Source organism: Pan paniscus, chromosome 13, assembly GCF_029289425.2.
Source record: "Pan paniscus chromosome 13, NHGRI_mPanPan1-v2.0_pri, whole genome shotgun sequence".
Classification (NCBI taxonomy): domain Eukaryota; kingdom Metazoa; phylum Chordata; class Mammalia; order Primates; family Hominidae; genus Pan; species Pan paniscus.
Window position 1 is genome coordinate 53827702 of NC_073262.2, and position 18231 is coordinate 53845932.

At 43.7% G+C, this 18231-nt stretch overlaps 1 long non-coding RNA gene across 1 annotated transcript; it reads right to left on the minus strand.

The window, feature by feature from the left end:
- Positions 1 to 765: 765 nt before the first annotated feature.
- On the minus strand, positions 766 to 16345 carry LOC129397261 (uncharacterized). The gene is made up of 3 exons (XR_008624502.1): positions 14428 to 16345; positions 2709 to 2767; positions 766 to 1874 (listed from the first exon to the last, which is right to left on the minus strand). It is a non-coding gene; the product is annotated as an uncharacterized LOC129397261 (long non-coding RNA).
- Positions 16346 to 18231: the final 1886 nt, after the last annotated feature.

Genomic DNA, 18231 nt, shown 5'->3' on the forward strand with positions numbered 1-18231 from the left:
AGGGTCTGGCTTTGGCAGCGTCCCTGAAAGCAGCGGTGGCCTCGAAGCCAGGTGGAATCATTTGTGTCTAGTGCCATCTTTTGGCTATTTTCGAGAACTTCAACTAACAGAGCTAAAGTAATGCCTGCTGGCCTTCAGCGCTACAAAGCCTCTTTCTTTGCTTCTAGTTTAGGGGAAAGGCCAGTCTAATTTGGTCAAAAATCTAAGCTGGAGATCACTCACGAGTGAAAAGATACTTTTAAACTTTCAATAGCCAGGAGGCAGGGCCAGAGCCTGGCCTATTCTTCTTGAAAACTTTGGAAAGTTTCTTGATGGGTAAGATTCGGCAAGCAGGTCAGTCCTTGTGCTACCCTAGTACCCGGATAAACTCAGCTGTACACGGGAAAATAACTCCCTGGTTCCCCCACTAAAGAAGAGTGCAATGCTCTATCTTTCCAGGCCAGTCCCCTCCGAGGCCCCTCACTCTCTAGCCCTTCACACAAACTCACCATCCAGCACTCCCTGCCTTGGGCTGCTGGGGAGGAAATCAGAATCTTGAGGCCAACAGATCCTGCTGTGGCTGCAAGCATCCCTAAGTGTATGTATTGTCTCTGGGCATTTTAGTGGCCAGATGGAGTTTCTCCAGAAAAGGCCCCATCTCCCATGAGAACCATGAATTCAGACAGCCGGACCCAACAATGCCAGTCTTAGGAATACACTCTCCAGAGGAATACACACGCGCAAAATGGTACTGGTATAACTTGTAATATTATAACACATGGTATTCATAGCAGTGTTGTTTTTAATAGCAAAATATTGATGATATTCTAAATGTCTCTCAACAAGAGGATATTAAATACATTGTGGTACAATGAAACAACAGACTAGGTAGCCATAAAAAAGAACAATATGGGAAGATCTCCAAGATATATTATTATATGAAGAAAGTGCACATAGTATGCTAGCATACATAAGCATATTTATTCCGTATATGTGCAGATAGATGTATAGCATATGCACATATAAAATGCTTATATAGGTGATCAAATATTTCCAGGACAGTATACAAGAAACTGGTATTATTGGAGCCCTTTGGAGGGAATCAGATGGCTGTGGATGGGGATGAGAGGGAGACTTTTGTGTCTTTCCATTTTAAGCCAATTTATTTTAAATCAGTGTATTTACTTTTTCAAAAGTATGTAAAGAAAAAAATGACCTCTGTCACCTAGAAGCTGGTCAAGTGCCTGGAATAGAAGCATCCCATGGTGGACCACAGCAGAAAATGAATAAGATACATTTTGTAGACAGATTAGCATTTCATACACTTCTCTGTATTTGCTTCTTCTGTTATCCCAAGACTTTTCACAAAGTACTGTTTGAATATTCCAGGTTTGCCTCTCCATGCCGAAGGATTTAGCTCTCACAATAACAAAAATGCTAAAATGCAGGCCCTGCCTTGAAGGAGTTCCCAGTTTCCTGAGCTCAACAGACACCTAGAATACCTTGCAATAAAAAAATTAGTTTGGATAATCTATTGCTATGCAACAAAGGCCCACAAAACTTAGTGGCTTAAAACGACAATTTGTTATTATCCCCTTCAGCACTGTGGGTTAACCGGGATCAGCTGGGAGGCTTCTATTTAGAGTCTTTCATGTGGTTGCAGTCCAAAGGTGGCTGAAATCGGAGTCATCTGAAGGCTCAACTTGGCTGTACATCAAAGATGATTTCTTTGCTCACATGTCTGTCTCCACAGCTGGTGCTGGCCCTGTGCCTCTGTCCAGGTAGCCTCTCCACATGGCTGGTTGGGTTTCCACACGGCATGTCTGTCATCATTGGTAGAAGGCTTCTCCCAAAAGCTGCAACCTCAGAAGCCGTGCAGTCTCTTCTGTTTCATTCTATGGATCAAAATCAAGTCAGAGATCTAGCCTGGATTCAAGGGAAGAGGACTATACAAGGCAAGAAATACTGGGAGGCATGGTCATCTTTGGAGAATGGCTACCACAAGCTAGATAAAGACAAGCCCAGGTGCAAAGGCAGCCCAGAACTTGACCCTGACTCACTGTCCATCTCAGCACTTGTTCTAAACTGGAGCCTTCTTATGCTTTTGAAAAAAATGCATCTTGGGAAGTTATTATTAATGTCTTCAAATTTCAAGCCTGAAAAAAATGAGGAAACCCGGCCGGGCACGGTGCTCACGCCTTTAATCCCAGCACTTTGGGAGGCTGAGGCAGGTGGATCGTCTGAGGTCAGGAGTTTGAGACCAGCCTGGCCAACATGGCGAAACCCCATCTCTACTAAAAATACAAAAAATTAGCTGGGCGTGGTGATGGGTGCCTGTAATCCCAGCTACTCAGGAGGCTGAGGCAGGAGAATCTCTTGAACCTGAGAGGCGGAAATTGCAGTGAGCTGAGATCGCACCATTGCACTCCAGCCTGGGCAACAAGAGCCAAACTCTGTCTCAAAAATAAATACATAATGAGGAAACCAATCAGGAAGATTGTAAACCTTGTTTCTTTGTTTTGCTGTATTAGGCCCCAGCCCACAAAAAGCCACATCTCAGAACTAGCTTTGTACAGCTTCTTCAACTGATGAGCTTCTGAAATACAACGGTTGAATCCAAAAAGCCCCATGGATAGCATATGGGGGGACCTCAGGATATCGAGGCCACACCCTCTTCACTCCACAAAGATACACACACACATGCACAGCCCCTGTGCAAAAAGACTCACCTTCTCAACCTCTTCTCTATCCTGCTCCCATTGAAACTCAACTCTGCTGGGTTCTTCCTCTACCAAAAAGAAAAAAAAATGGACCCAAATAATCAACAAGAAAGTCATAAGAAACCTTTAAAATACTAGTGAGACTCATTCTTGGTTTCCATCTAGATATAAAGAGAATGGAATATAAATAGAATATCTTATAGAACTAATAAAAATAACATCCTTTGAACACAATTTAATGGTATAAAGAGGCGATCACAATATACCATTAACTGCAAAAAAAGACACAAAACTGTTCACAGTATGTATACATGCAGAAAAAAAGATTAGTAGAAAATACACGGGAAATATTAACAGTGATTCTCTCTAGTGGTAAAATTATGGGAGACTTTTACTCTTAATACACTTCTATATTTTGGACAATGAACATAGAGTCCTTTTATGATCAGATAAAAGTTCCATATACGCATATGTATCTATTTGGTCTTTTCTCTCAAAATCTCCTTTCCCCATTCTGACATTAGCACTTCCCTCTCAACTTGGGTCTGAACTGTCAGCTTGACCAGGGGCTACTGGGACAGCAAGCAGGGTGTCCCAAAGGCCTCCATCAGCCCTGGCACAGATGACAGTCTCCTAAGTGGAGTCTGCCCTGCCCCTGGATTTTGGCATAAAAGGGCTGGTTAAAAATTTGAGCTAGGGGCTGGGCACAGTGGCTCACTCCTATAATCCCAGCACTTTGGGAGGCCGAGGCAGGCTGATTGCTTGAGGCCATGAGTTCCAGACCAGCCGGGCCAACATAGTGAAACCCTATCTCTACTAAAATTACAAAAATTAGCCGGACATTATGGTGCATGCCTGTAATCCCAGCTACTTGGGAGGCTGAGTCAGGAGAATCACTTGAACGCAGGAGGTGGAGGTTGCAATGAGCCTAGATTGTGCCACTGCACTCCAGCTTGGGTGACAGAGTGAGACTCTGTCTCAAAAAAAAAAAAATTGAGCTAGTTGTGAATATGCGTGTGGGGCTGGAGCAAGGAGTTGGCGTGTGAGGAGAGCTGCTAAGGTAGAAGTTTGAAAAGAGGCATTTGACTGCTGAGAACAAAGCCAAAGGAAGAGGAAGACCAGAAGACACAAGCAGAAGCCCCCTTTGGGAAACATTCCAGGTCTCTCCCTACTCCACACTCTCCCGCCCAAAGCTTGTGCAGTGCTGACCTCCTGCGCCTCACAAGTGACATCTTTTATTGTCATCATCATCATCATTACCACGACCACACCTAGGATATTATGCGTTATATCTCACTTAGTCGTCTTATCCAGTAATATAAGGATTAATAGAGATGAGAAAACTGAGGATGATGAAGTTAAGTAACTTGCCTTAGGTCAAACATCATATTAGTCAAATGGACCGTCTCTGGAGCCAGAGAGAAAAAGGTTTGTTCCAAGTTGTGCCATTTTCTAACTGTGTGACCTTGGGCCTGAGCCTCAGTCTCCTCACAGGTAAAACGAAGACGATAATAGTACCTACCTGGAATCGTTTCCCATAGCTGCTGTAACAAATTACCACAAATGTACTGGCTTAAAGCAACACGCATTTTATCTTTTACGGTTCTGAAAGCCAGAGGTTTAAATGAAGTGTTACGGAGCTAAAATCAAGGTATCCACAGGGCTGGTTCCTTCCAGATGCCCCAGGGGAAGATTTGCTTCTGCTTTTTGAAGCTGCTCCCAGCCCCTTCCTCCATCTTCAATGCCAGCATCTTCTCTTCTCCCTGACCTCCTCCCTCCCTCTCATGAAGGACCCTCATGATTACATTGAGTCCACTCAAATCCAAAACAATCTTCCCATCTCAAGATTCCTAATTCAGCCGGTTGTTGTGACTCATGCCTGTAATCCCAGCATGTTGGAAGGCCGAGGAGGGAGGATCACTTGAGTCCAGGAGTTCAAGACCAGCCTGGACAATATAGTGAGACTCCTGTCTCAAAAACACAAAATAATCCTTAATTTGATTACATCTGCAAAGTCCCTTCTGCCAACTAAGCTAACATACTCACAGGTTCCAGGGATTAGGATGTGAACCTCGTTGGGGAGCTATTATTCAGCCTGAGAAGGTTGTTAAAAGTATAAATGAGTTAACATACAGGGAGTGCTAGAGAAAACCATCTGGCACAAAATAAATGCTATTAACAGTGTAGCTGTTGTGATTAATAAAAGTCACACACACACACTAAGTGGTGTGGCTGAAACTGAACCCCATGCCAGGCAGAAGCCCAGGATGCCATAGAAACCATAAAATCAGAAAAATTGGGGGCGGGGGGAATCCCAGAAGGGGGAAATCTTGTCTGGTTCTACAACAGACCTAGCAGCGTCTGTCTGGATTCCTTAGAGAGGAAGTTCCCAGTATTTACCAAGTCGATTGGCTTTGACCTCAACCAATAAGATAACACAAAATACTGCATATGATCTCTGAGTGACAAAAGAAACGGGACGCCTCAACTTTGATCAGGGCCCAGTTTCTGAGATGTGAAACGGAAGTCGAGCTGTAAATGTAAATAGAACTACAAGTTGTGTCCTCACGCTTCAGTAACAAGTCTGGGAGCTTCTCCCACTTTTTGAAAGGGAAAATAGGCTCTCGTTAATTTCATTCCATCATGTGGAATTTCTAATGGCTTTGACATTCTAAAAACAACTAAATTGGAGCCTTAAAACATATATCATTTGGAAGGCAGCCTGGTAAGACGGAAGGAGAGGAGGACTGGGTTGGAAACCACCAGTGCTGGACTCCACACCAGGCTCTGAACCAACACCTGCTGCAACCAAGACTTGGCCCCTCCCCTCTCTGGGCCTCAGTTTCCTTACTAGTAAAATGAAGGGAGTGAAATCCCCCCACGTTCTGACATCACATCATCTGTTAATTCATTTCTTCTGAAATTTCTTCCCCTTTCCCGTGCTTTCTCTCTCTTTCCACCAGAGTATCAACAGATTCGTATTTTTTTCTTCTCTCAAGGGAAATGCCTTAATTTGAAGTCACTCATAATTTCTAATTTGTACAATAAATGTAGCTGGTTGGAGTAGATAGTGGAAGATGCACGGATTCAAGTTCTGGCTCTGTAATTTACTAACTGTGTGCTCCTGAGTGAATTACTTAACCTCTCTGTTTCCTCAGATCTACGGATAATTCCTGCTCACAGGAATGTTGTGAGGCTCAAATAAGATGATACATGCAAAGCACTTAGAATAGTCCCTCTCATATACAAAGTGCTTAGTAAACAGACACTAGTAGGAGGAGGAGTGGCTGCTGTTGTTGTTATTTCTTTTCTTTGTTGGATCTCCTAGATCCTACTAATAGGTGACTTTAATAAAGGCATTTTGAAAAGACCATTCAGAAGAGACAGTTTCCCCTCCTAATGTCCCTCTCCCAGGAAGAAAGGAAGGAAAGAAAGAAGAAAGAGAAAGAGGGAAGAAAGAAAGGGAGGCGAGAGGAAGGGGGGAGGAAGGAAAGAGAGAGAAAGAAAATTCAAATGCTGCCATTAAATAGACCAAGATCAGAGGCATTTCATCACAAGAAAAGAAAAACATCATTACAAGCTATAATTTTTGGCTTTCAAGAAATTATATTCATTTGAAAAAGAGCATTGAACTTGTGCCTTCTTAGTAGAAAAATAAACAGCTTTCTGAAGAGTTAGGAGATGATTTTACATAAAAATTGAATTTGTTGAATGCCAGAAAAAGTGATTCGAATATTTGATTTCATCCACCAAATGTGTGAACAACTGGCCTAAAAGATTTTCACTCAACTTGCTGATGGCGAATTTGGCTACAATTGAAACGGGCAGAAAAAAAGCCCAGGCCCCTAACGGCCTCTGGCTGGCAGCCAATCAAGCAGCAAAATGATGTCACCCACTCAGTGATGTGCCTCAAACCCCTACCTCCATCCTGGCTTCCTCTTTCAGCTCCCTGCACACACACACACACACACACACACACACACACACACACACACACACACACACAGGAACTCTCAGATGGCACCTTCCTTCCTCATAGAGAACAATTCTGATCAAATCCACACTGAAGATGTTCTGTCTCCAGAAGTATTTGCATTTCATGGGTTCTTGTTTAATTTTAAAGCTAATACCAGTTTATTTAAAACCGTTTGATAATATGAGAATAAAAAGAATAACTTCATTTTAATCACTTGACTCTCCCAGTCCAATTCCATGAGCCAAAGATACCTGAAGTGAATATTTCAGAACTAGGAAGATACTTCTTTTATTACAGAGAACATCATTTCAACCCAACTCCTAGCAGCATACATCCCAGGGAAATTCTAAAGCAGCATTTTCCCAAGTGTGCCCCTAGACAACTGTCTTAGTCCATTTGCATTGCTAGAAAGGGATACCTGAGGCTGGGTAGTTTATAAAGAAAAGAGGTTTAACTGGCTCATGGTTCTGCGACTGTATCAGAAGCACGATGCCTGTATCTTCTTCTAGTGAACACCTCAGGCTGCTTCCACTCGTGGCAGAAGGGGAAGGGGAGCAGGCATCACATAGCAAGGGAAGAAGGAAGAGAGAGATGGGGAGGAAATCCCAGGTTCTTTTCAACAACCAGTTCTCATGGGAACCAATAGAGCTGGAACTTACTCGTCACCACAAGGACAGCACCAAGCCCTTTATGAAGGTTCCACCTCCATGACCCAAACACCTGGCAATAGGCTCCACCTTTCATGCTGGAGATCAAATTTCAACATGAGATTTGGAGGGCCAACTATCTAACAACTGATGCATGAAAGACTCTACAAATAAAGCGAAAAAGAGGAAGGGGCCCTTGCCTGCTGCCCTTACCTCCTGAAAATGCACAGTGAGCACTGTCCTATCTAAGACTCAGAAGCTGTGCAGTGTATATATAAATATATATATAATATATATATTCTGTTTAGCCAAACATTACCAAAACATTCAGAAACCTTAGAACCACATGAAACACACTTTAGAAAACACTACTAGTTAAAATTAAACACAGCTAGTTAAAATTAAAAACAAGACTACTTCCTACAACAGTTATTATTACCCTTTTTCTAGATTTTTTTAGCCAATACTATAAATACATGAAATGGAAATAAGAATTGGACATTTTAGAATGGCATAGAGAAGAACGCATTGTTGGGTGATATTTTATCTATAAATTACAAACAATAAGCTCTAAAACTATTAAAATTCATAGGAATTCAGCAATGTAGGTAGAATACAAGCTAAATTTTCAGAATAATAGATTTTCCATAACTTAGCAATAACCAATTAGAGAAGTTAAGATATTTAATCCCAATAATTATTTTTAAGAATTATCTAGACAAAGCTTTAATGAAAAAAAGTTAACATTTCCACTAAGAAGATGAGACTGCAATTTATGAGTAATGCTCATGGAGAAGGTAATGCTTAAATAAAGGAATTAAGAATGGTGTGAGTTGTCTGTAATCCCAGCACTTTGGGAGGTCGAGGTGGGTGGATCACTTGAGGTCAGGAGTTCAAGAACAGCCTGACCAACATAGTGAAACCCCATCTCTACTAAATACAAAAAAATTAGCCAGGTGTAGTGGTACATGCCTGTAATCCCAGCTACTTGGGAGGCTGAGGCAGGAAAATTGCTTGGACCCAGGAGGCAGAGGTTTCAGTGAGCCAAGATTGTGCCATTGCACTCCAGCCTGCGCAACAAGAGTGAAAACACCGTCTCAAAAAAAAAAAAAATTGGTGTGAGTTTAAGGCAGCAGAAAAAGACATTTTGGAGCAAGTCAGCATTTTACTTGAAAAATGTTCCTCTTCCTTCTGGCCTCTGTGTTCACTTATGAGAAATCCTCCATCATCTCCACCTGCCACCACCTCCCAAAGTGTTGGGATTACAGGCATGAGCCACCGCACGCGGCCCCTCCATCATCTCTTGAAAGGTAATGCCTTATCTCCCTAGATGCTTTCAAGATTTTTCTTTGTCTTTAGTTTTTGACTGATGATTTCAGTGTGGATTTCTTTGGGCTTATCTTGTCTGGGATTCATCAGCCTCTGTTGGTTTGTGTCTTTTGCCAAGTTTGGTTTGTGTCTTTTGCCAAATTTGGCAAGTTTTCAATCGTCATTTTTCCAAATCTTTTTCAGCCCATACTTCCTTATCTCCTTCTGGAACTCCAATAATACAAATATTCGATCTTTTGTTGTTGTCCCACAGATCCCTGAGGCTCTTGTCATTTTTTTTTCCATCTGTTTCCCCACTGTTCAAATCAGGTAATTTCTTTTGTTCTGTCTTCAAGTTCACCGATTCTTTCATCTTTTTATTCATCCTGCTATTGAGTGCACACAATGAGTTTTTTATTTCAGTTATTGTATTTTTTAGTTCTAAACTTTTCATTTGCTTTTCCTTATACCTTCAGTTGCCTTGCTAAGACTTTATTTTTCGTTTGTTTCAAACATGTTTGTAATTGCTTATTGCAGCATTTTAATGATGACTGCTTTACCATCTAATTTCTGTATCATCTCTGTGTTGACATCTATTGATTGTCTTTTCTCATTCAAACTGAGACTTTCCTGGTTCTTGGCGAAACCACATACCTTAGAAGGACATTGTGCGTTAAGACTCTAGATCCCACTTAACCTTTTGTCTTTCTTTTCTGTAGGCAGTCACCCTATTTAGAAAGAGCATGAAGGCCAAAGTGGGAGTGGACATCCAGCTCCCGGCTGGGGCCCACTGACACCAGCAGAAGCCGAGCACACACACTCATCACCTCACTGCCACCAGATTCAGGTGTAATTTCACTGACTCCAGGTGGGGCCCAAAATGCAGCTCCCCACTCAGCCCCACCAACACCATGGGGTCTGGGTGGGCATAGGGAGCAGTTTTTCTTTCTGTGTTTGGCTGGAATTGGGTGGGTATTGTCTTCTTGGATGGCCATTTCTTGGTCCTTTGGCTAGAATAAACAGGCTTTTCTTGGGGCTTTTTCTTTTTTTCTGTGCCTGTTAATGGTTTCAGGTTGACACTCCCCCCAGCTTCCCATCTGGAATATAAGGGAGGCAAAAAGAAAACCCAGAGTAACACAGGAACAGAAAACCAAACACCGCATGTTCTTACTCATAAGTGGGAGTTGAACAATGGAACCCATGGACACAGGGAGGGGAACATCACACACTGGGGCCTGTCAGGGGGTGGGCGGTTAGGGGAGGGATAGCATTCAGAGAAATACCTAATGTAGATGACGGGTTGATGGGTGCAGCAAACCACCATGGCACGTGTATACCTATGTAATAAAGCTGCAAGATCTGCACATGTATCCCAGAACTTAAAGTATGCTAAAATAATATAAAAAAAGAAAACCCAGAGAATTCACCACCATGTCATTCTTCAAGCCCCAAGGTCCCTAACCAGTCTTCCAGGACAACCTATGGAGGAAGATACTCATGCAGACAGCAGAGCAGCTTGAACACCCTGAGAGGGGGAAGCCAGCTTGCGACGGGAGAAAGTAGGGGCCTCCCTAAACACAGACACAGGAACAAATTCAAACACTGATGTGTTCCAAGTAGCCTCCTAACAGGGGCTGTGGAGTCACAAGGTGAAGGTCAGGCAGTCTTTCCTGGGTCATGCATACAGACTCTTCACTGACATTTCATTTTTTTTCTTTTTTTAACAGTTTTATTGATATAATTCACACCACATACAATTCTCCCATTGAAAGTGTACAATTCAATGGCTTTTAGCATATTCACAAAGTTCACCACAATCAATAATAGAACATGTTTATTAACCCAAAAGAAACCCAGCGCCCCATAGCCATCACCCCCAGTTCCTCTCCATGGCCCTCAACCCCAGGCAACCACTAATCTCTTTTCTATCTCTAAAGAGCCACCCATTCTGGACATTTCATATCAGTGAAATCATATAGTTTGTAGCCTTTTGTGGCTGGGTTCTTTCATTTGACATAATCTTTTCAAGGTTCATCCATGTTGCAGCATTTATCAAGTCTTCATTCATTTTTATAGGTAAATAGAATTGATACCCCATATTGTTGACCCATTCATCAATTATAGATGGATGTCTAATTCTATGTTTAACCATTTGAACAACTGCCATACTGTTTTTGCAAAGTGGCTATGCCATTTTACATTCCCATCAGCCATGTATGATGGCTCCAGTTTCCCCACATTCTTGCCAACACTTATTATCAGTCTTTTTTATTGTAGTCATCCTAGCAGGTGTGAAGTGATATCTCATTGTGGTTTTGATCTGCATTTCCCTGACAGCTAATAATGCAAGCATCTTTTCATGTCCTTATTGGTCACTCTTTGGAGGAATATCTATTTAGATTTGTTGCCTACTTTTTAATTGGTTACTTGTGTTTTTGTTGTTGCCTTGTAAGAATTTTTTGTATCTTCTGGAGACTAGATATTATTAGATATGCAATTTGCAGTCTATGGCCATACCACCCTGAATGCACCTGATCTCATCAGATATGTAATTTGAAAATATTTTGTCTCATTCTGTAGGGTGTCTTTTCACTTTCTTTATACTCTACTTTGAAGCACAAAAGTTTTTAATTTTGACGAAGTCCAGTTTATCTACTTTTTTTTGTGGATTGTGTTTTTGTTATCATATCAAAGAAATAATTGCCTATCCCAAGGTCATAAAGTTATTCCTAGGCTGGGCACAGTGGCTCATGCCTGTAATCCCAACACTTTGGGAAGCCAAGGCAGGTGGATCACCTGAGATCAGGCATTTGAGACAAACCTGGCCAACACGGTGAAACCCCGTCTCTACTAAAAACACACAAAAATTAGCCGGGCGTGGTGGCACACACCTATAGTTCCCAGCTACTTGGGAGGCTGAGGCAGGAGAATCACTTGAACCCAGAAGGCAGAGGCTGCAGTGAGCTGAGATCGTGCTTCTTCTATTGAGGCTTCTAAGATGCCCAAAGCCCGTGGCCCCCAGTGTTCTCCTGCAGCGAGTGAAAATGCATGCCATCAATGACCAGACACAAAGCCAGGAGTTTGGATTGATGCATTAATCATTGATTAATCCATCTGATCAATGCATTAAAGTGCATGGACAATGAAAAATGCTCATGCTAAGTGATAGGTGAATAAAAACCAAACTTGTGACAATTCCTGGTACATAGCAAGTATACAAACAATTTGCTCCTGTAGTTTGACTTCAATCATCTGAAATATATGGGTAGAAGCCGAACTATGTGGAGAGATTAAGCTGTTTTTTCTATTTTGCTATAATTTCTATAGAAACTATACACATATGATCTCTATATTCCATGTATACATATATGTATATAAATATTTATGCTCTAATAAGCATGCATTAATTTTATGAACTGCAGCATGGTATATTTACTATACTACATTGAAAAAAGCGTTAACTTCAGAGCATTTGAATGTTTGCTTCACCATTTACTGTGTTCGTGCCTTTGGCTTTCTAAATCTCATTTTCTTCATCTATAAAATGGGCACAATATCTTCCCTGCAGACTTCTTCTGAAGATAAGCAAAAATTAAAGCAAAGCACATAACACGGCATCTAACACACAGTAGAAGGACAGCTAATGCTGTTTCTTACAATGAAAGAAAACAAACTTTCCTTTAAATTGATGAATAAGCAAATGCATGATAAATATGTGCATGTTACCTAGCAATAGCTCCCATCATCATCTCCTATTTGTTAACTCAATTAAGGTCTATGTGTTGAGTGCTAACTATACACCAGGTACCATGCCTGACTCATTAGCCCAGACTGGTTGTTGGATGAATGTCTGGACATTCCTGGATGCTGAGAAGAGGACACTCAAGGCCAGGAAGACTCAGATGAGCAGGCACATTGCAACCACGAGCTCCGGGGAAGGGAGAGAGAAAAGTGAAACCCACCAGCCAAGGAGAGGATACACATGCACCAAAGCCCTGGAACTATCCTGAGGTGAAAATTTGAATTAGGACCTAATCCCAGGCCATCTACCAGACTTTTTCTTCCTGCCTCTGTAGCTGATTCTTGCTCTACTGAACCACAAATACCCAATCCCAAAAGTGTATTAGTCAGGACTGCATTTGGTTGAATGCCTCAAAAAAAAAAAAATCTACCTTAACAAGTTAGGAATCATTTGTCTCATGTAACAAGACACCTAGAAGTAGTTGCCTAGGGCTAGTGCTCAAAGATGTTACCAAGGACCCCCTTCCTTCTCTTTTCCTTCCCTGTCAGCCTTAACATTTGGTTGTCAACATGCAGGTCATGGACGGCGGCTGCTGCATTCTCATCCCAGGCTGGAAGATGCAGATGGCAAAGGGCCAATGGTTGTGCTAGTGAACATGTGTCCCTTTTCCAAGTTCTCCCAGGGTACTACCTGGTGACTTCCACTCCCACTTTGTTAGCCAGAATGGTGTCACATGGCCGCCCTCTCCTGCAAGGCAGTCCTGGAAGACGAGCTTTTTTTTTTTTTTTAGACAGAGTCTCGCTTTGTCGCTCAGGCTGGAGTGCAGTGGCACAGTCTCTCAGCTCACTGCAACCTCCACCTCCTGGGTTCAAGTGATCCTCCCACCTCAGTCTCCCAAGTACCTGAGACTACAGGCTCCCACAACCACACCTGGCTAATTTTTGTATTTTTAGTAGAGATTGGGTTTCACCATGTTGGCCAGGATGGTCTCAATCTCTTGACCATGTGAGCTGCCTGCCTTGGCCTCCCAAAGTGCTGGGATTACAGGTGTGAGCCACCACACCTGGCCTTAAGATGAGCATTTTTTATTTATTTATTTATTTATTTATTTATTTATTTATTTATTATTTTGAGAAGGAGTCTTGCTCTGTCGCCCTGGCTGGAATGCAGTGGCTCGATCTCAGCTCACTGCAACTTCCGCCTCCCAAGTGATTCTCCTGCCTCAGCCTCCTAAATAGCTGGGATTAAAGGCACGCGCCACCACAGTCAGCTAATTTTTGCATTTTTAGTAGGGACGGGGTTTCATTATGTTGGCCAAGCCGGTCTCGAACTCCTGACCTTGTGATCTGCCTGCCTCGGCCTCCCAAAGTGCTAGGATTACAGGCGTGAGCCATCGTGCCCGGCCAAGATGAGCATTTTTAACTGGGTCATTGCTTCCCAGATGAAATCAGGTGTCCACCAGCTGTGCCTTCCACAGCTAAGCTGGTGAAGAAGTTGCCACTCCAGTGGCAGGCATGAGAAGTCCCCAGGAAGAGTGCTGAGGTATGGGAAAGCTCTGGGGTCATTATTTGGGGAGGAAGCCAACCTTGCGCTCTGGGTGGCAACCAACACCTCTCCATTAGAAGAAGGGGGAAGCTCTCGCTCATAATCAGGAGTTTCCAGAGGCAAAGACAAAAGGAGAAGAGGAGGCCAGCAATAGCCTCTGGGGAACCAGGAAGAAGAAGAGTGAGTGAGGCTGGATGATGATGGACAAAGATCAGCAATCTAAAACTGAAAAAGGAAAAGCCTGCTGGTGGAAGGGCCAAGACGGGACTGTGAAAGAACCAAATACCCAGAGACTCAGCAGTTGCCATGGAGAGTGTGGAGTAAGCCCCTCCTCCTCTCCCACATGGACCTTCTGCAAAGGGCAAGTTGCTCATCATATGGGCTGAGCTGTGTCCCCCCAAAATTTATGTGTTGAAATCCTAACACCCAGTACCTCAGAATAGGACTATGTTTAGAGACAGTCTTTATAAAGATAACTCAGTTAAAAAGGTCACATAGGCAGGCACTCACCCAACATGACCGGTGTCTTCATAAGAAGAGGAAGCGAGGACACTGACATGCACAGAGGAGAGATCTTGGAAAGACGCGGAGAAGACGGTCATCCACAAGGCAAGGAGGGAGGCAACAGAAGGAATAGCCTTGCCACCACCTTGATCCTAGACACCTGCCTCCAGAACTATGAGAAAGTAAATCTGTTGTTGACGTCACCCATTCGAGCCACTTTGCTGTGGCAGCCCTGGTTAGTGTTTAATCAGGGGAGACGGGTTGGAGCGGCAGTGTGTCTCACATAAGAATCTTTGCGGCTGCACAGAAACTGCTGAGAGTCAAACCCAGCAGCTTGAAGCAGAAGAGTAAGACTCCCTGGGAAGCCACAGAAATGACGAACAGGTGTTGGGCTTTTGAAGACCTGCAGTTAAGGAGGGGCCAAGGGATCTGAGGGCCCCGGCCATCATCCAATCTTCACGAGCTAAGGACACTGGCTGGAAAGAGAAGAGAGACATGATTTCTTTTTTTTTTTTTTTTTTTGAGACGAAGTCTCGCTCTTGTCCCCCAGGCTGGAGTGCAATGGCACGAGCTCAGCTCACTGCAACCTCCGCCTCCCAGGTTTAAGTGATTCTCCTGCCTCAGCCTCCCGATTAGCTGGGATTATAGGCACCTGCCACCACGCCCGGCTAATTTTCGTATTTTTTTTTTTAGTAGAGGTGGGGTTTCACCATGTGGCCAGGCTGGTCTTGAACTCCTGACCTCAGGTGATCTGCCTGCCTCGGCCTCCCAAAGTGCTGGGATTACAGGCAGGAGCCATCATGCCTGGCCTAGAGAGACATGATTTCTTTCTGAGATCTCTCTTCCCCTGGAACCTGACCTAGGGGAGAGGAAGCCACTCTATGTGGAGGAGTGGCCCCAAATTCGCCCTCTCCCAGACACCTCTGTCCCCGAAGAGAATCTTCCAAGGATCTGCTCTTGGCCAACTGCCCTGTGGGAAATGACTCCACGAATTCCCCAGTGGAGCTACTCCCCGTTCTCCTCCCCACTTTATTTAATGTCATGTTTCTCACCGTCCGACGTGCTGCACATTTCACATATTTATTTGTTTACCATTTATCTCCCTCCATTTGAAGCTTCCGGAGGGCATGGATTTTGTGTGTGTTTTTTTCACTACCATATTCCCAGCTCCTAGAACACAGTAGATGCTCAGCAAATATGTCACGTGAATCAATGACATTAATTGCTAACAGCCTATTGTTGAAAACTGATGAAATCTCTACACTCTGTCCCTAAGGTATTTGCCTTTTCATATAGGAATCCAGGAGTTTGGAGTAACTTGAGGACTCAGGTTAATTGAGTTTTTAAATGATGGAATCTCAGACAAATTGGCAGACTCATGTGGAAGATATCTGAAAGCAGACAGAACTTCCTGACCCTCCTCCAGTCACCCCATGGAATTGGCTACTTGCTCCCTAGAGGTAGACCCCATGGGGACACACATGGGAGAGAAGGGAGCTGGGCACGGGGAGAGTGAGGACCCAGGGCCTGGGCTCCCAGGCAGGGCCCACTGCATTGCTCCTTCTGGAGCTCACTAGCCCCATCCTCAGCCCCTGAGTGCACAGAAGCGAGCCTCTGCATTTTGAGTGGCTGAGACGTCATTTTGGGGGAGTTTATGGCATTATTAATATGGAAATATGCAAGGTTCCATGGCAAGCAGCTTGCCCTTTTATTAATAACGGTTATTCACAGTGCAGGAGTCAAAGACATTTCTGCTTGGGTGCTCATTAAAACTGGCCCCATAAAGAATGGGAGTAAAGCAGTAAATCAGCCATGGGTCCAACCATCTTGTGTCACTGGGAGTAGGGGGTCTGTATAACCAGAAAGTGGGGTGACTATCTCAAATCCTGCTCACCAAGCTGTGTGCTGGACAGCCCACCCCCCCCATCATCACCTGTGTGCAACCTGGTACCCCACCCTGCTCCTAAGGAGGGAGCCCTAGGTCCTGGAGTCACCCGTCATCTTCAGATACTCTCCAGCCATCACAGGTGGCAAAAGCCGGGGAAAATCTAGAGTCAGCCCAGAAACCGTGACTCCAGCCCAGTTCTGCTCTTCTCAAAAGCCCTGCTGAGATCCCAGGAATGCGCAGCTCCTGCGTTTTTCCAGGGGTGGGTAAATGCTGATTCAGTCTACATTTCTTGAGGAAGACTGGAGGGCTGTTTCCTTGACCTGTCTCAGAGCTGAGGAAATAAATAACACAGGTGTGGGATTCATCGTTTACAAAAGTGTGATGTCATTTATTTTCATGATCTTCATCTCACTACAAACTCCATACCTGCCAAGTCCTAACTCTTTGTGTCACGACGTTCATTGTTATTATCACTGCTACTATCACCACTGTTATTAGAGGTGACTCCTCTAACTGACAGAAACTTCAGCAGGATTACATAGAGAAGTAACCCCAAAATGCATATGTTTCCAAATGATAGTTGACCATAACTTTTGGTTAGCTATGGCTGCATAACAAACTACACCATAATTTGGTGGCGTAAAACAATGATTTATTATTTCTTATGATTCTGTGGGTTGACTGGGCTTAGCTTCTTGACACAGCAACTGGACCTCGAAGTGACCCAGGCCAGGAACGGTGGCTCACATCTATAATCCCAGCACTTCAGAAGGCGGGGGCAAGCAGATCGCTTGATCCCAGCAGTTAGAGACCAGCCTGGGCAACATGATGAGATACAAAAGATACAAAAATTAGGTGGGTGTGGTGGCATGTGCCTACAGTCCCAGCTACTCAGGTAGCTGAGGTGGGAGGATCGTTTGAGCCCAGGAGGTCAAGGCTGCAGTGAGCTATGATTTCTGCCACTGCATTCCAGCCCGGGTGGTAGAGTGAAATCATGTCTCAAAACAAATAAAATAAATAAAAATATAATTAAAAAGATGGCCAAAATAGAAGCTGCAAGGCCTCTGAAGGTCTGGGCCAAGAAGTCCACTGTGTCACTCCAAAACTGTGACATCCAGTCAAAAGATGTCACAGAGCCTGCCCAGTCAAGAGGAGAGGAAACAGTCCCCCGACGCCCCGGCCACTGATGGAAGAAACAGAATGTGCATCCAGGGATAGATCACTGGTGCCATCTTTGCAGTCTATCGGCCTCATCTAAATAACCTTCAACAAAGCAGACCCACTTTCTTCATGGGCGCCTGTGTATATACCACCTAGCTTATGTGAGCCTTGATTTTCTGACAAAGTAAATGAAGATGCTGGTGTCTTGTCTGAACACGATAACCTGTTAAAATTCCTTTCCAGAGCTGTGAGTCTGTGGCTTCTACTATCTCAGAAATGCTTTCAATTACAAACAATACTAATGCATTCTTTGAACTTCAGGACCTAAAAAAGATGAAAATATCTGTCTTCCCTCCACCAGCAGGACTTAAATCTTAGGCTATGTTTAGTGATCTTTTAATTCCACAGTGGTGTCAGAACCACCAGACTTACCTGAATTTGTTCCTCAAATTTCTTTTGGCATGTATTATTTTTCTATCCTAAAGGAAAGAGAAAAATTTGGGTCAAACGTTAAATATGGACTGGGCGGGGTGGCTCACACCTTTAATCTTGGCACTTTGGAGGCCAAGGCAGGAGAATCGCTTGAGCCCAGGAGTTTGAGACCAGCCTGGGCAACCTCGTGAGACCACCGTCTCAAAAGTAAATAAATAAAAACAATTTTTAAGTTAAGTATAAAAGCCAGGTTCAGTGGCTCATGCCTGTAATCCCAGAACTTTGGGAGACCAAGGCAGGCTGATCACTTGAGGTCAAGAGTTCAAGAC